This window comes from Argopecten irradians, chromosome 15, assembly GCF_041381155.1.
Source record: "Argopecten irradians isolate NY chromosome 15, Ai_NY, whole genome shotgun sequence".
NCBI classification, from domain to species: Eukaryota; Metazoa; Mollusca; class Bivalvia; order Pectinida; family Pectinidae; genus Argopecten; species Argopecten irradians.
The window spans coordinates 9,103,430-9,120,514 of NC_091148.1; positions in this window are offsets into that span (position 1 = coordinate 9,103,430).

A 17,085-nucleotide genomic window follows, 5' to 3' on the forward strand; every position below is an offset into this window, starting at 1 on the left:
GCGGCCCCTAAATTATATATTATGATATTATACTGCCCTAGTAGAATATGAAATAATGATCTCGGCACACACCGGCGATCATTATTTAAATCTGCCATGGTGATATTAACACACCATATGAACCTTAACAAAGTTTTACAACCGTATCCATATCACCCTGACTGTTTGTGTGCCCCTTGCGACTTGTCCATATCCAATCTAGTGGTTATGAGAAGGTTAAATTAGACACGTTAGTCAAGCAAAGCATATCAAGACGAAACGCCAATTACTCGAATAAAATGTCTCCCCAGCTGTTACAGTCCCCTTATGTGGTTTTTAAATGTCAAAGCCCGGTTGACAGACGGAGGTCGGCCCGAGGATCATTTCTTTCGAAATCACCGACACAGCTTTTATACTGTTGTTCGATTTATAAAAAACGGAACTTAAATACCGCTAATCGATTTCTATAATTAATATACAAATAGCCAGACCGCTCGTAGGCATGCACTCAGGTGGGCAATCTAAATGGCGGAACCGGACTACAGAAATGATCCGGAAATATGTAAAGACTCCTTCTTCAAATCGATATCTCATTTTGTGTAGGTACGTGCGTGTGTGTATGTGGATATGTATACGGTTTTGAGTAATTGAGAATAAGCTTATTTGGCCAAGCTTGATTAATTATCTTTGAGAAAATCAATTTCGTGTTAAGGCATTTATGTAACTATAACGTGCGTAACAGTCGTGTACAAGTCCGATAAAATATCTGTACTAATTCTGCAGAAAGTATATTGAACCTTAGTTTATTCCTTTCGAACATTTTAGATTCATTAGTGCATTATTGCTATGTCTAACACCCTATTACATGTTATTAGCCAAATGTACATTGTGCTTGCGGTTGGTGATTGGCAGGGAATGTTTTCAATCCTTCGATGACTCCGGGGGTTCCGATCGACTTTACGACCTTCTTACGCATATCACTGGGACTATAAACAAAGTTTAAAACAGAGTGAACATGGATGCTATGAGGATTTTAACTGGCAGTGAGAATAGTAGCACCAATGAAAGTATCGAAGGATGCACTGTGAGACTCTGCCTAAGTTACTCATTACTTGTTTTTTTGTTTTAGATTGATTTTAAAAAACGTTCCTAAGTTTAACCGCTATGGTCATGTAAGGATAGGCCGTCCATTGTTAATCGTGGTGTGATTGCTTGTGTATTTTGGCGAGATGCGAGGGTTTGTTGTGAGAGACTAAAGGTTTACCAAAATACAGTAGAGGACACTACGAACATCGCTCAACAGACAAGAAAAATTAGCGAATTTTCAAAACGTTGGTTGAAAGTTAGAAAGGACATTTTGCTTCGGCAAGAGACTAAAAGTTTCATCTGTTTATGAACTCTCAGCTATAGCCAAAGGTTACGCTAGGGTATTCGAGGAAGGCAAAGGAAAGAATGAAATAGTAAAAAGAGAACACAATATCTAATATTACTTCCATTGTTAGAACAATGATTTAATTAAACATGATTTTTTATGTTTTTATTAATTTCATTTCGGCACATATTTTTACGGGTAGAAACATTCTCGATACTCCAAGGGTTACTTTTACTGTCAATATATACAAGCGTGGACTATGTCATATATTCAAGCATGGACTATGTCAAGCGTGGACTATGCCATAGGAAGTAAAACCTTATGGTACTTATAGGGAGAAATAACTGACGCAAATTTGATATGTCAGAGACCCGATCCTTGAAAGAAATTTTATGAGAAAGATGCCTACGTTAACAAATGACCAAGACATGATGTACCGTTGATCTAGCTCCAAAACTTGTCTTAGTCTAAGGTTGGATGACAGGTTTTAGTACACCCGTATAAATATATGACAATGGAATACCCAAGGGAAGATATCTTAAGAGCTTAAATAGCTTGAATGCTATTCCTTCAGATTGTCCATATAAGAACCAAGTTTACACGAGAAAATATGTATTATGTTTTTGTATATGACTTATTATCAACTGTTCTATAAAGCAGCATTTGGGTCATTGTCTAGGAACCGGCCTCTCCTATGTATGGCGGTATGTGTTGCGATGTATGTTTTGCGAAGGATGAAGTTAGCATAATTCTGAATATAAGAAGCAATATAATATAGAAATTTAAAAATTTGAGCCTACCATATGGACTATCTATGGTAGCTAGTACACAGGGGAAATGAGGAGCCTAGTATTAGGTCTAGACAAAAGGGCAACTAAGTTCAGTAAGTGCGATGGGATGGATCGAATCGGTGGATGCAAAGCGTAAAAAATAACTCTAAATGGTATTGCCATGGTAATTATTGAGGTTATCGCTACAATTAAGTAAGGGGATCCGAGACAAAATATTCATCTGCAAATATTGATTAAATAATCGATTACAACATACCCTCATAGTGTGGGATTGTATATAATGATCCGAGATATTGTTTAACTGATTAAAAATAGATGATTTTTCCCAGAGTTTATTGTAAATAAAAAACGAGCGATGGTAACTTTCGCGGAGAAAATATCCGTGTTTCTACTTGTATCACATCATTTGAATTATACCACATTAATGACCTAAATACGAGAACAACACTTACTGGCACTTCAATACACTACAGGAAAATTGAGCCGATGGTTTTTAAATAAGACAATTTAAAAATGCTAAGGGACAGTAAGGAAAATGATAAGAACAGTTTTAGAGGCAGCAGCTGGTAAAAATGTGGTAGGCACATGACTAACATAGTTAAACGTGTTTTGTAAACCGTACTTACGAAATGATCTTGTTCAGCGTTTTCAAGCTTTGAACCAAATTACGTCCAGGAGAATGGCACAATGTGGATAGCAATATCAATGAGGAAGTTGAAAAAATCATAAAAGCAACCTCCTTTTGAGTTCGAAATTTCGATCAGACAGATAAGATTCTTAAGTTGTTAAATAGAAGACATGACGAGTGTCTGGTAACTTAGGAATCTGACCCGAAGGTTGAGATCTGTCTCCCATCATCGCTTTGTAGGTGGTCGATCCGATGTTTTTCTCTTCCTTTTTATACATTAAATATCTTATATTGACATGTCAGCTAGCTATGCAAGCCGTGTGATTCACATTATGTTTATGATCTATCATCGCCTTGTTGTCATTTAGTCGAATGGTCTTCGGTATACCCGTGTTACCGTGCATGTGAATTCAGATCAATTTCAAAGATAAATTGATCCAATGTAAATAATTTGACCTGAAATTGATCTTAATTTCAGATGAAAATATTACCTGAATCCACATAGATGTTTTTTATGTCATTTGAACCAGGAATTCACCTGAACACGATATAACCATTTCTGTATGTAAAATTGACCTTACTTTCATGACATTTTTCATGTTAATCTCAAACCATACCTTTTACAGGTTGGATTATTCCTTTGTAAAGTTTTATACCGACAAATCGATGGATAATGCTTGTCCGCATTAAGAAATAATATCAACACAGTTTAGGGATTGAAACCCCATAGTTGTTAATAGGACGTTAATTAATCAAACAAAGAAACAAACAAATGGAAAGGATATTTAAAGGTTTATCATTTAATTGAAATACATCACAACATCTACTCAGCTCTAGAACCCCCCAAAAACCAAAAAAAAACAAAACCAAAAACAAAACTTGCATAACTTATATTTCAAAAGCCTTCGATAGGGTTTGGCATAGGGCTTTGTTAATAAAATTGCATAGTTACGAAATCAGAGGAAATATTCTTTCATGGCTAAAAGACTATCTACCGAACAGAAAGCAACAGTTATGTTAGGAAATACTTTTCCATTTATTGGTCATTTAAAGGCAGGTGTTCCCCAGGGTTTTGTTCTTGGTCCCTTTTTATTTCCTTTTTCTATAAATGATATACTAGATAATATACTTTCTCTTGCAACAATATTTGCTAATGACACATCTTTGTCTTTTTTCTGTTAATAATGCTTTAGAAATAGAACATGTAATGAATCATGATTTAGCTGCAATTCAAGACTGACCTGATATGTGGAAAGTTAATTTTAACCCCTCAAAAAATGATCCTCTGGATAGAAATTTGATATTCAACAAGACACGACTACATACTTCATCAAATCACAAGCACGTCGTTTGGATTGTGCATGTGAATTTTAGGATGAATGCAATAGTTATAGTTCAGACAAATTAGAAAAAATAGAGGCAGCAGAATTGTGACTGGTCTCCCTATTTTTAGAAGTCGACAAAGTTTATATTACGAAACAGGATGAGAAACATTAAGCAACCACCGAAAGTCTAAAAAATTAACACCATTTTACAAAATACATAATAACCTTACTCCTTCCTATTTACATGACCTTACGTCTAATCCAGTACAGACCTCATTTATAGTTTAAGCAATCTTAACATAGTTCCAAGAACCAGATTTTTGAAAAATCACTTACACCTCATACAACAAAATTTTGGAATAATCTCGATATCCAAACATTCTTGTTATTCTAATTCAACGTTTAAAAACAAAGTTTCTTATAAAGGGGAATGTGCTCCCTATATCTTCTCATTCGGCAACAGAAAATTCATACTCGACTAACGCATAAATGTAGCGGACTAACGCATAAATGTAGCGAATAAAATTCCTAATTCCTATTCTTAAGCGTGTTAACTTAATACAATCTCCTCTATATAAATGTTCCCAGGCCATAGAGACTGTTGAACACTATTCATTATTATGTTCATTATGTTGCTTCTAGAAACTTATTGATACATAACCTTTTACATGACTCGAACTTGATTGATTTAACTTCAGATCGGTAACGGTACTTTTTGGTTTCATTAGTTCGTGATTCTATTCGCCATTCTGAACGCTTTGATTGAATACAATTATATGTTACGAACTTTTAGTTGATATCGTGGTCGGTTTGACACAGGATAACGCTTCTGCACTCAGCAAGGAGCCCTTAGTTCAGATTTAGCAAAGCATTGAGTTGCAGTGTGGTTCAAGCATGAAAAGAGTCGTAGACATTATATGGTGCGATGCTTTTATGTATTGAGTGCTTCCGAAAGTGTTATGTAGACTGCGGTTTTCTGTGTCAACCACCGACCTCCCGTTTGTCTAATTTTTGATCATTTGAATATGTTTTTACACATTTTGATAACTTACTAACAAGCAGTTAGTATTTTTTCATTTCTGATATACTAGAAGTTTACTCAATGGATCCTATTTAAATTTACTATTGGACAAAGGTGTAATTTTTGACATTTTATTCATTTATTAAAACATAGTTGTGATGTCATCTATTGTTGTTTCTGTCCTTTAACTCCCGGATTATGGGATCATTACCTGTAACCGCCCTATATGTTACCTTTAACTGTCTTATATGTGACTCTAATATAAGACAGTCCCTTATAAGACAGTAAAAGGTAACTTATGGAAGAGTTACACAAGACGGGTGAGTATATGTGTCCGGGCATAATCCCATAATTATGTTAACACACAACTTACTGCATACTTCTAACCTCTCACAAAGGAAAAGTGTGGCCAACAAATGTCTTTCTACCACAGTTGACTCCACAATGACCTCCTTTAATGGCCAATCAGGATTATTAAATGGCCATGAAAGGGGCTGGTGTGCAGTCGGCCATGGTAACAAATGTTGTAAGAGAGGGGAGATAATCATTACTCACACTGTTCCTCACTTTTTCTAATGATTAAAATCAATAGACCAACTAACCAATGCTGACAAGATTTTTTTTAAATACAATACAATAAGAAAATAACATTTATTTAAATGTACATCACAAAGCTTCATTAATTATTACTTCAATGAATTCAAGTATTATATGTTAGTGACTCTGTATTGTTAGAAAGTTTTAACTCTTCAGGAACCTTTATATCTATAGGCATTTTATCATTGACAATTAAAAGCATAGATGGAATTAATTTTATATAAAATATCCTTACATTAAAGTTTCCGACACTTTCTTTTTTCATTTACTTATTTTTCTTGCAATCGCTGAACAGAGCTTGATAATAATCCAATTATTTCATGCTATCCCCCAAAAACATTTTGATGCAGCATTTCCCAGAATCAAAGTATTTATCTCTACACATGGCAAAAATCCTTGTGCTCCTTACGATGGATAATGACAAACTCATTATTAGCATTGAACAAAGAACCCCTAATACTGAAAAGTACTCACAAGCATAATAGGTACAGCTAAATCATAGATAACAATGGGAGAGTGGGGGTATAGGGATGGAAAGGTGTTTTTTTTCAATCAACCTTTCCTTTTGGTCCAGGTTAAGAAGAATGCAGTAAGTCAGTTATTGCATGATTTCTCGTCACTCGGGACTTATTACCCCCTCGATTCGAAAGCCTTGCAATAACCTTTACACACAATCTGCCGGAATATTCCATATTTTTTAAAATTCAAATAACGAAAAAAATCCCACACAATGAATTGATGCAGAATTAAACACATCCGCTGAATTTCTGTATATATCCCAGATCGAGTTTTCCTCCTTATTATGAATCCACCACTTATCGGATCAGGGCTTTGGTCTACCAAGCAAGATTTGGCCTCTTTAAGTCCAATGCTGACAATACTGATAATTCTTCTCCGAAGATAGAGAGCCATGTTATTCAAACATGCTCGCTCACTACGCCATCAGAGCCTAATTCTAAAGACTTGGACACAAGATGGTTCCATTGTTATTCGTTGTACTGATGGTTCTAATCACAAAGTAACCAAGATGACTCAGTTACTTGACTTAGCTCCGGAAGTTTCCTGGAAGTCTACTCATGATCTGTTTCCAGAATTGCCTAGCTCTTCACAATTAGCATCCGCTACTAAGTCCAAACCAGCGTCATCCTCGAACTCTGGTTCTCGTGCGGCATTTTCTCGTGTCAACACTAACAGTCGGGACGATTATTCACCCCATGATGTGAAGAAAGCCAGTAATGCTACTAGACATAAATAGTGTGCTTCCGATAATCTATGCCAGGCTTCAATGCCTGGAACTAGTGCAGCTAACTCCTCCTCAAAGATTTTAGGGTATTCACCCGAGGAGAATTAGTATCTCTAATCTAATGTTTCTCTCTGTAATACACGTGGTTATGTCAACTGTCAACACTTAGATGTGTATTGCGCATGTCTGATACTCTCTAAATATTTGTTTTAATTAGTGTTTGACTCTGCTCAAATTATTTATATATTCTTTATTGCCAATTGTCAACCTACTATTTATAAATGCATATTTAACAACCATAATTGTTAAATAAATCAAATCTGTAAATATCCAGGATAATGTTGATATTTTCTTAATTTTGATAATCTCGCTTGGTAAGCTTTACCACTGTAAATGCTATCCAGTTAAGTCAAACAATAATATAAATATTTAATAATGCGTAACAAACAATGATAATATTTTTGTGCTATTGTGTGTGATAAATACTGAGCATATATATATATATTTATGACTTCTATACAGTTTTAAAATGTCCCGATTCATAATTGCTCCATAATTCAGAACTATTTCCAATATTGTAAATATTGCCTTATCTTATCGCTGTTTCAACCTTGCTTTACAAGCTTCTATTTGATTGTGACAACCTTAAATCTTTGCTATTTACTCCTATTTTAGAAAGCACATTAACACATTGTAGGATTTGTTTGATTAATTAACGTCCTATTAACAGCCAGGGTCATGTAAGGACGGCCTCCCATGTATGCGGTGTGTTGCGTGTAGGTTGTGCATGTTTTAGGAGACTGCGGTATATTCATGTTGCGTTTTCTTGTATAGCGCAACTGTTGCCCTTTTTATAGTGCTATATCACTGAAGCATGTCGCCGGAGACACCAAGCAACACACCCCACCCGGTCACATTATACTGACAACAGGCTAACCGGTCGTCCCTATCCCTGTATGCTGAGTGCTAAGCAGGAGCAGTAACTACCACTTTTATAGACGCTGGTGTCTCGGCCAGGGGGGACAGAACCCAGAGCCTTCCTCACACGGCCGAACGCTCAACTCAAAGCCAAAAGTTAGGCAGTGCCAAGGGATGCATTAGGAAGGTAAAGTCAGTTAGGAAGACGAGAAAAGAAAAGATCTAAATTTAGTCGCCTTTTACGATCGTGCAATAGAGGCAGCAGGTACAATTCTAACGCTCTACCCGCAGGGCATACCTCAGATATAAAACTCAAGTTAAGACCCTCAACAGGGAACAGGACTGGTCCAATTTTCGATTAATCCGTAATGAAACTGTTAGTCTTATTAGGGAAGCTAAAGAAAGCTATATCCAAAAAATACAAAATGAACTGTCTGATAAGTCAACTTCCCCAAAGAAATGGTGGAATATTGCTAAGTCAATAATCAAAATAAATAAATCTAACACAACCTCTAATCCTCTAAAAGTGAATGGTAAAATACTAACACATCATCTTGATAAAGCTGAAGGACTTAACAATTTCTTTACTAACATCTCGTCAGATATCACTGAAACAAATCTTCCAGAATTACCTCCCTTATGCCCTTATGAACTTTCTGTAAATAACCTAAATAATTACAGACCAATTGCAATTACTTCTATATTTATTAAAATGTTAGAAAAAATTATTTTTAAATATACTTTTAATTATATCACTAGATATAACATGTTGAGTAAAAATCAATCTGGATTTCAACCAAAAGATTCTACTTCTAATCAACTTGTTGATATTTTTAATATTATTAGTTCTTTTATAATAAGCGAAATGATGTGCGCTTTGTTTTCTGTGATATAAGCAAGGCATTTGACAGAGTTTAGCATTCAGGTCTTTTATAAAAATTACAAAAAATATGGCAAAAAAGGTAAATTACTTGACTGGTTCAAACTTTCCTTATCTGACAGGAAAAAGGAGTAATCATTGATGACTATAAATCAAACTTGAAATCAGTATATGCAGGAGTACCTCAAGGGTCTGTTCTTGGTCCTTTTCTTTTTTTATTATTCATAAATGACATCACAGATAATATTACATCCAATATAAAATTATTTGCAGATGATACTTCTTTATATGTAATTGTTGTTGTTGATGATGATGATGATGATCTTGAAACTCCAGCAGACACTCTTAATGATGATCTCACTTCTATTTCCTCTTGGGCTGATCAATGGCAAATTCTTTTTAATCCTAATAAAACTGTCAGTATTACCTTCTCACGGAAACAAGCAGACCTACATCCCACTCTTATTTTTTATAACCAACCTGTATCTCAGCATGACTTTCACAAACACTTAGGACTAACATTTAATAGAAAAGGAACATGGCCAGCACACATATCAAATATCTATAAAAAAGCATCATCCAGACTCAATATCTTTAGAATTCTTAAACATAAACTTGATAGAAACTCTCTTAAAACACTATATATATCTTATATTAGGCCAAGTTTAGAATATGCTGATATTGTTTTGGGTAACTACAAAAAATGAGGCTGATCTTTTAGAATCAATTCAAATAGAAGCTATGAAAATTATTACTGGTTTAAGAAGAGGCACTTCTCATCATGTTCTTTACTCTGAAACACAACTTGAAACATTGCAGAATAGACGACATCAGCCCAAACTAATATTACTATATTAAATCCTAAACAACCTTACCCCTACTTATCTATAAGATAATATACATCCTCCCTACATAATAATAATTATGCATTTAGAAATGAAAGGTTCTTTAACTTACCACACTCAAGGACTAACAACTATAATAATAATTTTTCCCAGCATCTATGAAACTTTGGAATTCACTCGATCACTCTATCAGAGAATCTTCTTCTATTTCTTCCTTTAATTAAAATTAAAAACAACTTTTTCATCTATAATCTCCAACATATTTTTGAATTGTAAACCAAGAAATTTAAATATCCTTTTATGCCAATTGCGCAATAATGCCGGTGACTTAAATTATGACAAATTCTCTGATCATTTGACTGATGATGGTTCATGCTTATGTGGTGCTCCAACTGAAAATTCCGAACATTATTTTTTTGATTGTACTCATTTTTCTGATTTTAGACATCACATAATCTCTATTTCTAATCTTTTGGGTTTTGTTAATATTGAAATTCTGTTGTCTGGGTCTATTGATTTTTCTAATGATACTAATGAAATGATATTACTTCATACAAGTAGTTATATTAAAAAACTAAGAAATTTCAATTGTACAAATAGTTTTATGATAATATTAAAATATATAATATATGTATAACTTAATTAATTTATTGTCTATAAAAGAGATTGCCTATTTATTACCTATTCATTTAAATATATATTTACTTATTTGTCTATCTGTTGTAAATAGTTATTTTCTTTTCTATGGCCCGCTTGGGTATGCTCCTAATATTATACACTTTTCTTTTCATTTCTAATATATTTATCTACTGAGACAACACTATCTTTATTTATTTATTAATAATTAATTAGTTTAGTAAAACCGGATTTCTGGAGAGGACCTATATAGGCTTCGCCTGTTGTCTAATCCATTTATCAATACAATAATATAATATCTTTCACTGTAACTCCTGTATAACTTGTATTGTTTAATAAAATATTTTGAAATGAAATTATGAATTCACCATTTAACACTTATCTACAGGATTATCTCCAATTAATTGCAAGTCTAGTTTCATATGTCATTTCTTTACCACATCAGACATTGGAAAGAAATGTCCTTTTAGTAATATAAGTCACCAAAGTCATAATATAATTATTATATCGCTTAAATTAAGAAAGTAATATCCCTCCATTACTGTCGGTGGACATGGTGAAAGTGAATTTACAGATAGTTGTCCAACCCAAAAACATGCTTCATGCATTCCGTTCATGAATGCTATTCATCACATATAGCACAGGCATTGCCATTGTCAATATTCGATTTGTCATGGTTGAATGCACCTTGGTAGAGTTACCCGAGTTCATAGACAAAGGCAAAAAACTGGCTTATATTAGAAATAAAAGTGTACTTTATTAACACAAAGACTTGCTACGTTTTAAGTTAGAGATAAGCCGAAAACTGTACAATTTGTTGGAGAGAGAACAGATTGTACAGTTTTCGGCTTATCTCCATAACATGATGGACTAGAGTTATTTAAAAAATTATTCCGTATTTTACAGTAATAATATTTTAATTAGACATGCGAGTACAGAGGAATTTCTTCATGCTTGAACTACATTGTATATTTTTTTCTTAAAACTAGTTTAATACGTTATCTTATCGTCATTTTGATTAATATTTGCGGTCATATGTATATATCATCATTATAATTTACGGGAGAGGACGGCTTATAAGTTTACAACTTGTGTCTAAACCCATTTGTATAAAATGTGCGAATAAATTTTGTTTAAATCAAACCAATCAACGTACGTTCATTGCGATGATTGATAATTAATAAATAACGAATAAGTTTAAAGGAGTTGCGTCCCTTAAATTCACAAACCATATATGACGTACGTTCTTATAATTACAGTATTTACATTTGTAGTGCCTCCTGAGGACAAACGCCGTGATACAATAGATATATGGTAGAGGATCACTTCCCGAACACCAACTCTGGTTAATACAATGGGAGGTGTTTATTCAGGGAACCCTTTGCAGTTTAGTTATTGTCTATTTCAAACTCTATCACCAACTCTGGTAACTTTTCAGCCAGGTAATTTTTATACTCATACCGATGATAAGATACATCATAAGATATACTACAGTTTTATTAATTAAGTTGAAGCACTCACTAATATATTTTATAGTATTTATTATATAATTATTATTAATTTTTAAATCATCATATATAAACATACTGTACAATATTTATAAGAGTGTCACACATATTTTACAATTGTAATTGATTGAATTAAACAGAATGTGTATTTTTAATAAGATAGTTTAATTGGTATATATTTTACAGTAATCAAAATATCCTAGCACTCAGGTGATTCAATGTTTTCCAAAATAATGATATGATGATAAGAAATTATCAAAGTGTCGCATATATTTTAAAACAGTAAGTAATTTACCATTAGAGCATGCTCATATGCAAAATAGTTTCTGCCAATTTAAGCAAGGTGCAGCAGCTGTGACGCTGATCATGAGTCGGCATATGTCATCGAGTCAATGGTTCCATTCTGGTATCCCAAATAATGTCTGTATATTCTAAAATTGGCCCGATATAGGAGAGATATAAAGTTCTTGGTGAATATAAATCTAGTTTATGTTTCAATGTTCGTAACAATTACAAGTTCTGTTTGATGAAGTTTTTTTTCACAAATATTAAAGATGTGATCCAACCATGATCCTTTTTTGTTAAATGTTAAACCTAAGTGTCTGTGAAAATGATGTTGTGATATTTGGTGATTATTAAAAGTGAGTGGTGGGTGAAGATCTGTATGTTTTCTTGTAAATGTTAAGGAAATTGTTTTATTTGGATTAAAAAGAATTAGCCATCGATTGATTAGCTCACGAAGAAATTGATGATATCATATGATGTTCTAACGGTATCACTACCCTGTGCTAAAATACATTCGTTTGTTGTCCGCCCGTCCATTTTCAAGAATCAATATAATCATCCACTCATTCATTCATTTTATCAATTCATCAATCCGTCCGTTCACCCATCCATCCATTCGTCCGTCCGTCAATAATTCATCCATCTCTCCATCATCGATACATTCATACACCATCATCCAACCGTCAGTCCGTCCGTCTGCCCATCATCCATCCATCCATACATCACCCATACGTCCTTCCGTCCGTTATCCATCCATCTATCCACCGTCTCATCCATATTCATTTCATTCACTTAATCATTCATTCATTCATTCATTCAATCATTCATTCAAAGACGCCATCATCTTTTCATTTACCCAAACGAATTCGTATGTCGTTCATGGTTTTGTAGTTTCCACCAATACCTATTTCATATTTCCAAATCCCCAGCATTGATCATCTTCCCGTCGTTATAACATTTGCCCACATTCACCTGAACACTCTGGCCTGTAGATATAATCGATACCACACACAACAGTTGTAATGAGCTCGTTAATGCTATGTAAGCTCATTTGTTTTACAAACTCTAAGCTTCCTCGGTATTGATTTTTTAATATTTCCTTTTTGGCTTTGTTTGGCGTTACGTGTCATTAGTAAATGTTCATATCATGATCATATACCGATTTTACAGGGGTGACCTTGTATCATTGCTTTGACGTATTGAACAATGAAGTAAACAATGTTGCTATGCAGTGTGCAGTTTACGTGTTTGATACTGCACCAATTTTCTGTCACCACTCACCAACTTACATTGTTTCTATGAATATATTTATGATGAGTAATAGAGAAAAGTACTTTTTTGTGATCAAAATATCAGATTTCTCTTTTCAAAAACATATATAACCCGTGATATTGTGGGCCTGACACTAGACGTCGACATTATGACAGATAGATGTTACCATATATATATTTGGAATACTGTCTAGGTCTGGTGTCAGGACCAGCGTTTCTCGGACTAATCTTTATGCTAAAAATATCTGATTTCTTCTTTTCAAAATTAAAGTTTCCTCTTTCAAGCGACCCTCGATAAATTGGCATCTTAAACGCTAAGAGTTTGTCTATGAATTCGAGTGTACAAAATACGTGTTTCCGACTCTAAATTATACCTTACTATCCACTTCTATTTGCATGTTGATAAAACACGGCGGAAATGTGTCTGTAAGCAATTAACAAACATTTAATAATTGCAGTAGCACTTATGCGTTTGTCAACTATATATTTTTCCACGGACGTAGGATAACATATATTTATGGTTATAAAATACTGGTATACGAAGGGATGTTCCAAACGTAATGTCACTTGCCTTATTTTTCCAAAACTGTAAGAGTTTTAATCATTTTATGTGTTCCCTGTCCTTCAAAATATTCACCAGCTGTCTGAATACACATTTTAAACTGCCAATCAAATTTTGAAAGCATTGTTCATAGTCTTTAATGGGCACAGTCATAAGAAACTGATAAACAGCAGTCATAAGGGCATTTCTTGACTTATATCTCTTGTCCTGACAGTTGACATAGGGTACGATTTGCACGAAGTAAAGTCTAGATGACATTATTTTGGAACACCCCTCAAAAAACTTATTGTTTGTAAGTTTTTTCCCTGTTTTCTTTTTAATGTGTTGACCTGGATATGTTGCGATCTAGATATATTGACTTATCTGGAATCAGACCATGATCTTGTGATAAAACGATAACTAGTAAAACATGCATTCAATATGCATAAGTCAACTTCGTCTGATTAAATATTCATAAGTCAACTTCGTCTGATGTATAAATAATGAATCGAGATAAGCGGGTGGGTAGTTATGTAGTTGTGTATAGTATATGGATTTTTTACCACAGCATCAAGTACTTTACAAAGAGATGAGCTCTTAATTAAGTGGAAGACGACTTGACAACATTTTCAAAATTAGTTTTACATAAAAAAAAATATGCTAAACATGTAATATCGCTACATAAACCAAGCACATGACATACAGTAACGATTACGAGGACAGACTGTTGTACCATGCATATAAATGCTTTATAACAATGATGATAATGCTACTAATTTGTTTTTGAACAGTAGAAGCATTATGATAAATAATTAACACTAACCATTAACATTTATTATCACCAACAACCAAAACCATTCATTTCCATCATCATTATAATCATTACCATTATCATCATCATCATTATCGCCTTCATCATCATCATCATCATCATCATCATGTTCATCATCATCATCATCATCATCATCATCATCATTATCGCCTTCATCATCATCATCATCATCATCATCATCATCATTAGTATCGCCATCATCATCATCACCATCATCATCATCATCATCATCATCATCATCATCACCAGCATCATTATCGCCATCATCATCATTATCATATTCATCATCATCATATCATCATCATCATCGTCAGAAAGTCTAATAATTCTTCAAATCTTTTAAATCATTTTAACATTGAAACACGTCTAAATGTAATATCGCTATATAACAGAGACCAGGTAAACTTAAACACATTTAAACCAGTTCTTAAAAATGTAATTGAAAACTTAGAAAAAATATGATAACACAATAGCATTTAAATAATTGAATACATTAGACTCAATCTACATGTTGATAGAGTTGTGTATCAACGTGTCTAGTAACGTATGCATTTACACATCAATTGATTCTTATATTTACATAACAATTGATTTTTCCCATTTAAATTAAACCTCAAATCCATTCGTTGCATATAAGTAAAAAATGAAATACGTGTTTCATAGTTAACGAGACAATTCAGAACAAAATGGAGAAGTCAATACACGGATTGTTTTAATGTTTTGTACCAGTTGCTACGCTTCCGCATCGTTGGCATACGGTACTGTGTGATTGGGATAAGTTTCCAATAGCTACAAAAGGCAATCACGTACAAAGTATAAGTGGTATATTGTTGTATCTGTATGGTATATTAGTGTTAACAGTTTGTGATAATCAATATGGAGGTAAAAACTGGCGAGAATTTCGACACACTGATAGCAAAACGACATTTTTGAAATAAACAAAATAACCATGACGAAAAGAAAAAACCTATTATAGTTCGTTATCAATTTTAAACGGCAATTTGATTTGTTTTTGTTGTTCTAATGCATCAGATATAAATCTCAACTTTTTAATGACTATGAAAATGATCGATCGGAATATGTTCAAATAATTAGTAAAGGTAATTAACATTACAAAATAGGCACAACTAGCGCAAGGAGCCTCCAGAAATACAAAAAAAAACCAAACCAGGCAACATGTTGCATACAGGGGAACCGTCCTTTTAGGACGTAAGCTCTGTTAATTGGACGTTTAAGCTAATCACACAATCATACAACTAATATACATTTTCTCGTATTAACCTTGATCAAAGTTAATAATTTAATATTTCTTTTACACTAAAGTGATAAGGTCATGACCATTTATTAATAATGACAAATCTCATATTCTTGTATTCGTATGTAGAGTAAGAAGTTTTTTTTCCAAGTTTAGTCATCATTGGTACAATAAGGATGATAAACATCACAACCCTAGTTTAAACCATCTAACACAGATTTCATTGTTCCCGCAGATTTACCAACGCGAAAAGACCAACTTATTGGTAAATGGCTAAAGGTAGGTTGGAAAATTCGCCGTGAACGTTTTGTGTAGGCCGGTGGCCTGTATCGATGTGTTGGCACGCAGGATTGTTCAAACCTATCCAATTAGAACAAATGAATATACACACAACAAACCCATAGGGTCACTCTCGTTAGGGCGTTAAAAGTTTAGTGTCCCAAAGGCCGAGAATATTCCTAACCTTTAATAGTGCTACAGGGATTTAAATATACGGTTGTCGATAATCTGCTAAGCGTAAGCAAGTAAAGACCTTTTTCATATATGTTCGCAGTTACAACGGCACATATGTGTATAGGTTTTTACTACTCAAACACAGTTTATATGTATTTAAGTATCGATTTAGGAATCTCTATATATACCTAAATATTTTCACTGTAGGTATTAAGTTATAAAATGGTCGGGTCGTCTCCTTTCGCAGGTGTTTTAATTGCAGTTTATATATTAACCATTAACAATTAAACCTATGACCCCAGGCTAAATTACAAGTAATCAATCCGTGTATTTCGTTATATTATTTATTGATAATTATGATATTTGATGACTGGAAATGGCACAAAAAAGTGTTCTGGATATATTTCAAATAACGAAACTTAATACAACCGTTAGATTTTCTAGCAGAAATGTCCTATCAAAAGTTAAAAGGGTCAGGTTAAGGATCGACAGGCGTTCGGTATGAGTGTGTTAGTTTGTAAAATATTTTAAGCCGTCTATTTGTTAAAGCAATTAATTATACAAACGTTTTTCTTACAGATTGATCTAGTCCAAAGGGATAAGACGACTTGTATACATATATAAATATAGACCCTGCCTGTTGTCAAATTCAAATTGACGCGAACAACTGCAAAAAATTCTCAATGTTCTGAAATATCAACGCAC